Raw genomic sequence first — 8,365 nt, 5'->3', positions numbered from 1 at the left:
TTTCTTGCTCGAACTCTCTCTTTACGTGTGCTCACAAAGCTTTGGTCCTTAAGGTTGTGGCACCATTATAATTGTGCCACAATTCCGGTTAACCAAAACTAGAAGAGGGACAATATTAAATATCACAATTGTCAGGCAATACTACCAGAGGGTGCCATGCCTTTGTGTTTTCTTTTAGTTGAACTCTATTGCCCAGAATGCACATCAGTCAGGTGATGGGAGCGCTCACCTGAACTGAGGTGGCTCATTAGTTTGATTATAAGCACTTGTTTGTTTAGTGGATCTAAGTCGTGCATCTTTAAAGTTACCTTTTTGTGAATACTTTGTCTTTGCATCAGGCCATTTCCCCTAACTCCTGGGGGTAGTAAAAGAAAGCAGGTTATGTGACATATCCGGGTAAGTTTGAGGGTAAATTAGTGGATAATCTCACCTTTTGGTTCCCAAAACGTAGGTAACTTTCTGGGTATGTATGTAACCAAAGCAACTTACTCTCTAAAGATAGCAGGTTATGTTCCAGGGTAAGTTTGTTTCAGAAGGTTATTGAGCATGGCGTGCCCTTTTGATGATGATCCTGTGGACGTAGAGGCACAAATTATACAAGGTTTTTTTTTTTTTTGCCGGGAGAGAGTTATAAGACCGATGTGTTTTCATTTCCCAATGATTATTTAAAAAAGAGCGTTATCGGTTTTAAGTTAAGTCAACTTGCAGCCTTTTTTAGTGCAATAAACACTGTAACATTACTTAATACAAACACAACAAAATCAAGTTGAATTAACTAATAGTACTCGTATAGTATATTGAGTATATTGCTCACTTGGAAAAACCCACTTTTATTGGTACAGGAACTTATTTATGGGTTACTACAAGTTACCTGTACTCATTTTAATTAGGTTTTATGAACTTAATTTTCTTAGTAAAATTAACCTAATCATATGTGAATAAACATTTTAATTGAGTGCTGCCTATAACCTCAGAAAAAAATCTAAATGGCTATATAGTCTAAGTACTACAGTGATTAACTTAAAATAAACAGACTTTGTCAATAACAATTACAAATTAAATTGAAGAAGAAAAAGATGGGAAGATGGATTGAAGACAATAACATTTATTCAATGTCAACCAGTGTCACTTTTAACAGGGACTACAAAACAGCCAATAAATGTGGCCACAAATGTACACAATACTGTAAGTGTATTAAGTGTATTTTCAACCTGCTCTAAACAGTAAAGTGAAATATCCAAACTGCGCAATCTGCAATGTTTAGATGAAGGTAAATGTGAGCCATAACATCACATTGTACCACACTGGAACTGCAATGTCAAAAATGATACAGTATTTTGGCCAACTATTATTTAAGAACTTTCAACTTGTGCACACCACACTTAAGTATTTGAGGTAATAATCGGCACAGAACACAGGCCAAAGTCCACATTAATTAAGGCACTGAACAATGGAAAAAAAAGAACCATAACCATGTAAATTATATTAACTGAGAAACTTGTACCTGTCAAATGAGTCTTAAGGTCAAAAGCAAAACAAAAGAAATCTGTAAGACTAATTATTTCAAATCAAAATACTGGTAAAATTTACAGACAAATATTTATATCACCCTGAAAATTATCAAATTATTATCTAATTAAGTTACAGTCTGTTTATGGTGGCATTTAGCAAACTCACCTACCAAAGTGATTGCATTTTTTTAAATGGTGGACACTGATGAGGTACTCAATCAGGCATCTCAGGACCACTTCTTCACAGAGGCAGATGGATCCTTTTAAAATCTGATAAAAATTCACAGCCTGATGTCAGATTGCTGTTAAAGGTCCTATGTATGTACTATACATACACCACTGTACTAAAGGTCTCACGCTATTACCAGAATCTCAACACAAAAAAACAAATAAACATACAGTATGTGCATGTTGTTTACTCAAAAAGTCAAGGGGGACAGTTCACAAAATTGAGATTTAACTGTCCAAGTAGGCTGTGTTCATTAATTTGAATCAAGTTTCCAATAGTACATTGTCTATTTCTCATCTCAAATGCTTTCTTAAGTTTGTTTTATGACAAATGTTTTAGTGGACCTTTTATGTGTAAAGAGACTGCTTAGGAGCAAGGCACAGTCTTGGAAAATGGTGAAAAGGGAATTGCATTACTTATGCACTTACATACATATGCAGCCAGCATATTTATTAACAAAAAGAACAGTCCTGGAGTACACAAAGGAAATGTAACTTCACTGAATGTTTGGGCAAACATTTTCACACTAGATCATCATAATAGCAAGGTAATGTTAACTCACTGTGGGGGCTAACTATCCCCTTAAACTATGCTACTCTTAGAACAGTGCCTTACATGTAGTTGGTTTTTATAGAATAAGAGGTGGGGGTCTCATTATCAGTCTCTGGGTTGTATGAATGTGCTCACTATGTGTCATTACTGGCTTTGTAGATTTCATCATATGCTGCAGACACACAGATACCGCCATCCTTCCCATTAGGAACACAGTAAAATATTGATGACTACATGATAGAGAATACATTTTGGATGGAAAATGTTTTACATAGGACCATTTTTTCCTCTGGATAAGTGTCATCATTTGGGACTTAATTCTTTGACCGACGGCCCCCACTTTGTGTTGAAAAGTGACAACAGCTTTGGAGTTTGCCTGTCCATCTCTGACATAAATGTCGACTCAAGTGATATGCCACTGATTCTCAGAAACACATATCTCATTCTCAGATACACATATCTGTAATGAGAAGTATATCATCTTAGAAAGAAAAAAAACATCTCTCTTTTGGTATGTAACTGTGATTTAAACAACATGAGAGTTTTGAATACAAATCAGTTTTCAATCAAAAGAAAATCTTGGAGAGTGTCAAGTGGTAAAGGTACATATTCACTAAATAGTTATTTTTAAGCATGAAAAATGCAAGAATGAATCAATGGTCAAGTTTGTTTCCTTATGTGCCCTGTCTTCACAACTATTGGCCATTTACCATAATTGAGCAATGTGAAATTCAACTGAATGTGGCACAGCAAAAAAGAAAAAGAGCCTGATGGTAAAGAAAGTTTTGTGCATGCTGCACTGTATTTTTTACCTAGTCAACTTTGCTGAGTTAACCTTACCTGTGATGGTTCCACGAGGGCAGGCCATCTCTCTAGAAGGTTTGCAACACTTGGGGCTTGACCTACAATCTCCTGTCTTTTCAAACTGAAGGTTCTTGACCTCATCTCATTTATAACTCTGCTGTTATTCTTTTTTTGGTTTTAGAAATCAACTCTAGCCTGTTACTCTCAAGGAAATCTTCTGTTTCCCCAGCTGGGTGAGGGGGCAGGTAGTTTACCTCAGCTTCCTGGGTTTTTTTATATTCTTTGCTGGTTGCTTGTCTTCAGAAGATTTGCGTCGGTAGTTTCCTACTTTATACTTCAGGCTCTGCTGCCATCCATAGAGACCATTGAAGGAGCCTGGCTCCTTCAAACATGGGTTCTTTTTTATGAGAGCTTCTGCGACTGCACATCGCTGTGCATCACTTGGGTAAGGAGTGTAAGAAAAGATGAGCTCAGCTAAACACTCCAGAATGTTGGACTTAACGCCAGGGTAAGACTTATCTTTGCACAAAAGGGAACAATCTCTGAGGTAGTTTTCATTGCCTTTTTGAAGCACGAGCTCAGTGTTATATGAAAACTTTGGAATAGGAAATTTAGTTGGCCATGGCTTGTGCTCCCCAATCTCTTGCATAAAGATGACAATTAAAACCATTACCAGCAAAGCATAAACATGAGCAACTTGATTACATACCGTGCAATGTGGCACCAAGTCTCACCAGAAGGGCATTTAAGCCAGGTTCCGGGAAGCTGAAAGCTCAATCAGTTCTACAGGAAGACTGCCAGTTTGTTGGGTGGAACAATCACTTCCACAACAGGTGAATGCCCGTGTCCGCTGACTTAAATTAGGCTTGCTGAACTGTGTAAATACCACAGACAAAACACCGCTATAATATGCAAAACCCACGGAAAACACATACACCGCGACTGACACCCTTACCTGCAACACAATCACCTCCGAACTTCCCGGTTCCATTCTGGGTGTGACGACACACGATGAAAGCTAGGAGGCGGGACATGTAACCGCAAGCCACCTTACCCTCCAGCTTAAATAGTATTGGACCAACCCCCAATAAAACGATCAACCAAGAACACGGCCAACCAGAGGCAGGTAGGAAGAATTTTACTCATCCTGCCACAACCGCAAGAGAAAATAGTAAATTTTTTTACAAAGTGCAATAACTGGTCCAAATGCTTTAATGAGTGCTGGATAGTGCTCCAGGTAGTGGTGTTTGGGGAGCAACTTAACCTGGGGAAACGCAGCAAGTAATCTAAGTCGATGCTCAAGCTCAATATGTTTGTATCAATATATGACAAACTTGCTTCAGTTTGGGTTGGTGCAACCACAAGCTCGACTATGTCTTTAAGACACATTATTACATTCCATGCAGGATCATTCAGTGGTATCTTGTGTCCCATCATTAGTGGGAGCAGTCTGATGAGGGTCCAGTTTTCGTGGGCATTTCCTCCGATACTTTTTCAAGTAGAGAATGCAATGGGAATGGCATTGGATAAGACTGAATGCGCAGCCGGCACCTCTGATCTGAAGCTAGGACTGTTAAATATTAGATCTCTCGCATCTAAAGCAGTTATAGTTAATGAAATTATCACAGATCAGGAGTTTGATATACTCTGTTTAACAGAAACCTGGATTAAACAGAACGAGTATGTAGCTCTAAATGAAGCTAGTCCTCCTGGATACAGCTACATACACCAGCCTCGGTTAACTGGTAGAGGAGGAGGCGTCGCAGTTATTCACAATGATAATTTGACTATTGTACAAAAACACGGACACAAATTTAATTCATTTGAAATTCTTTATAGTAACATAAGTGTATTTAACTACTGTATATTAAGTCAGCTCAGTCAATCCCGCTAATTGTCATTTACAGACCTCCAGGGCCGTACTCTGAATTTCTTAGTGAATTTGCAGATTTCCTCTCAAACCTAGTTGTTTCTGTAGACAAAGTGTTAATTGCTGGAGATTTTAATATTCATTTTGAAAACCCAGAAGACCCTCTGAGAACAGCATTTATGTCCATACTGGACTCGGTAGGAGTAAATCAGTGTGTAGTAGGACCCACTCATAAAGCAGGTCACACTTTAGATTTAATAATATTATTCGGATTAAGTATAAGAAATTTATTCACAATTCCACTATCTAAAGTTATCTCAGATCACTATCTTGTCTCAATTCAAGTGTGTCACAGTAATAATGTACGCACAGCGCGCGTGTAACCCAGCTGAAAGTATAGGGTTAGACTATAAATAAAATATTGTACCTGCTTTAGGTTAGGGAAATACAATTAGTTTTGCAGTTAAAATTTATTTAATATTTACCGGAAGTCAGAGCCAGCGAACGGAAGTTGCGCAGAGTGGTGCGGCGGCAGGAAAAAAAACAACCGGATATAGAGAAGGTTTGTTGTTTCGTGTCGTCACATTAATCGCGCTAAACAGTTATAAACTCTTCTTCAGAGTTAAGTGAAAGGAAATAGTAGTACAAGTGGGTGAAGAAAGCTCCACACAGACGGTGTTGAGCGGGAGGATTGCTGTTTTGCCGAGTCGCAGTACTTCTCTGATCTCGGTAAGTTAGCGTGGTGCGGCTGCTAGTCGGCTATATGCTTAACACTGCTAGTGGATTCAGTCATAACAACAGCATCATCACTGTTAAGCGCGAGTTACTATATTTTGTTATACCTATGAACGTAGATATGTGACTATTGTTAAAGGATGACAAATTGAGTGTTACTGAATGTTTGTTAAATTTTACAGTGTGAGCATTGACTGATGTAGATGGTAAATTTCTAACAATTGAATTGAGGGTAATATATTGATGGAGAGAGTACCTGCATATTAAGTTTGTACTTTGTGATACTGTGCTTTATATACTGTTGTACAACAATGAAAAGACTTTAATTACGAGTCAATAGAATTTATAAAGAACAGAAACATATCATGATCCTGTTGTAAATGCAGGTCAGGTCTTAAGAGAGTGAAAACCACATTGACGTCCGCCGTGAGGAATTACAGAATTAGAGATGGCGAGCTACCAGCTGATCTTTATGGAACTCAGCCGCTGAGTGAGGAATCATTGGGGTAGGAGGGTGCCAATCACTTGGAGTGGCACCCGCACATCTACAAGCACCATTATAGGAGAGGAACTAATGAACATTTCACCGGGAAAAACAGAACTGGTGTAGAGAGTGATCACTGAACTTTTATTTTGTTAAAAAGGGCCCATTTTTTATTTTCCATATTTGTATAGAAATTGTGTTTTGTGTGATAAACAAATTAAGACTCTAACTGTTCAATTCACTAATTGTGTGGTGTGTTCTGTTGCACTAAACATCACAGCTCCTTCCGAACCTAGACAGATAGGTGTGCTCACAGAGGGTGGGTTACACGATAATTTGTGGCGAGCCAGCCCAGGAGCTTTGTGGTTAGTGCACCAGACATAACTGATTATTAAGTGGGCCATCTCTACTTCTATCAGTTGGTTGACATAGGGTTGTAGTAAAATCTGAAGTTGCTTATATCACACTAATTAACTGAAAAAAAAATGGAAAACATTGAGTTAGAGGGTGTAAAGGTTCCAAATTCTGTCATCATATCAGGACTTTCACATAGCTCAATAGATGAGGAGATTTTTGACTATCTGAAGCAATATGGGTCCATAGCTAGGATAATTAAGGCTTCAGAAGCCAGTTCAGAGTTTCATGACCAGGTTATTGTGGAGTTTAGTTCTGGTTCGACAGTTGAGGCCCTCAAAGATATTTTACCTATGGATAGGCTTTGTGTGGTCAACCCTGAGGTCGTTCACCATGTTGAGTTCCTAGGAGATGTATATTCTCATGAAAAAGGTACAGGTATTACACGCACATTTTTATCACAACTTAAGAACATAGCCAAACAGAGTGGCAAATCTTTTGAAAATGTTTTAAAAGATGAGTTAGCTAGAATAACTGAGTTTGTAGGAGGGGAGAGTTTTGAGGAGGAAACTGGGTTAGTTCAGGAAACCACCCCGACTACGCCACCGGATGGGAAGGTTGTAGTGTCCCCGGTTACAACTGGTCTCAGAAAAGATGCTGTAATAGTGCCACCCGAGCCAGTTTCTTATGAGCCTAGTTGCTCTGCTAAAGTGGAGGCAGCTGCTGGTTTCCCTTTACAGGAGAAATCGTCCTGCCTGAGGTTGATCCCTGACCAGCTCAGTCCACAGGAAGTGCAGCGTGTAGTGGTAGAGCACATTGTCAAGGGTACAGAATTCACCTCACAATTACACTCGCCAGTTAAGCTCAGATCGTTCTCAGGAAGGTCCCCTTGTTCTAATTATGAGGTTGATTATGAAACCTGGAGAAGTAGCGTTGAGTTCTACATAGCTGACCCTGCTGTATCTGGCGCCCAGTTGGTGAGGAAGATTGTAGACAGCTTATTGCCTCCTGCTTTGAGTGTAGTGAAACCGTTAGGGCCCCATTCCACTCCTAGAGTGTATTTAGACCTGCTTGACTCTGCATATGCCACAGTCGAGGACAGGGATGAGCTGTTTGCAAAATTCCTTAACATCAATCAGAATGCGGGGGAGAAGCCGTCAAATTATCTGCATAGACTACAGACAGTTTTGAATAGAGTCGTACAGACTGATGCTATTGCAGCTAGCAATGCAGATAAACAGCTCTTAAAACAGTTCTGTAGAGGATGCTGGAACAACAGCTTAATAACTGCTCTCCAGCTAGAACAAAAGAGAGAGAACCCCCCTACATTTACAGAGTTGCTGCTGCTTTTGCGTACGGAAGAGGATAAGCAGGAAGCCAAAGCTAACAGGATGAAACAGCATTTAGGCTTAAATAAAACAAAAGCTCAGTCCCAGATGCACAATGTTTTCTCCCTTGATGAGTACAATTCACCTGTTCAAACTCATACTCCATCTCCTGCTATAAAGCAACTTCAGAAACAAATTGCTGATCTCCAAGCTCAGATCGCAGCTCTTGCTCAGACAAAAGAAAGAAAATTTGAAAGATCCAAAAATGGAAAGGAGAGAGAAGGACCAAACCCGGAACCGGTTCGCGAGAAACAGCTAAAAGCTAGGCCCGTCCCCATAGTTGGAAGACCCAAACCTGGGTATTGCTTCCAATGTGGAGAGGATGGGCACATTGCAACTGGTTGTGACAATCCCCCAAATCCATCATTGGTGGATGCCAAAAGGAAGCAGTTTAAAGAGAAGCAACGCCGATGGGGAAAGGGTGTGACCGATGACACT

This window comes from Clarias gariepinus, chromosome 11, assembly GCF_024256425.1.
Source record: "Clarias gariepinus isolate MV-2021 ecotype Netherlands chromosome 11, CGAR_prim_01v2, whole genome shotgun sequence".
NCBI lineage: Eukaryota > Metazoa > Chordata > Actinopteri > Siluriformes > Clariidae > Clarias > Clarias gariepinus.
The sequence above is the reverse complement of the archived record's forward strand: the minus strand, read 5'-3'. Positions refer to the sequence as shown.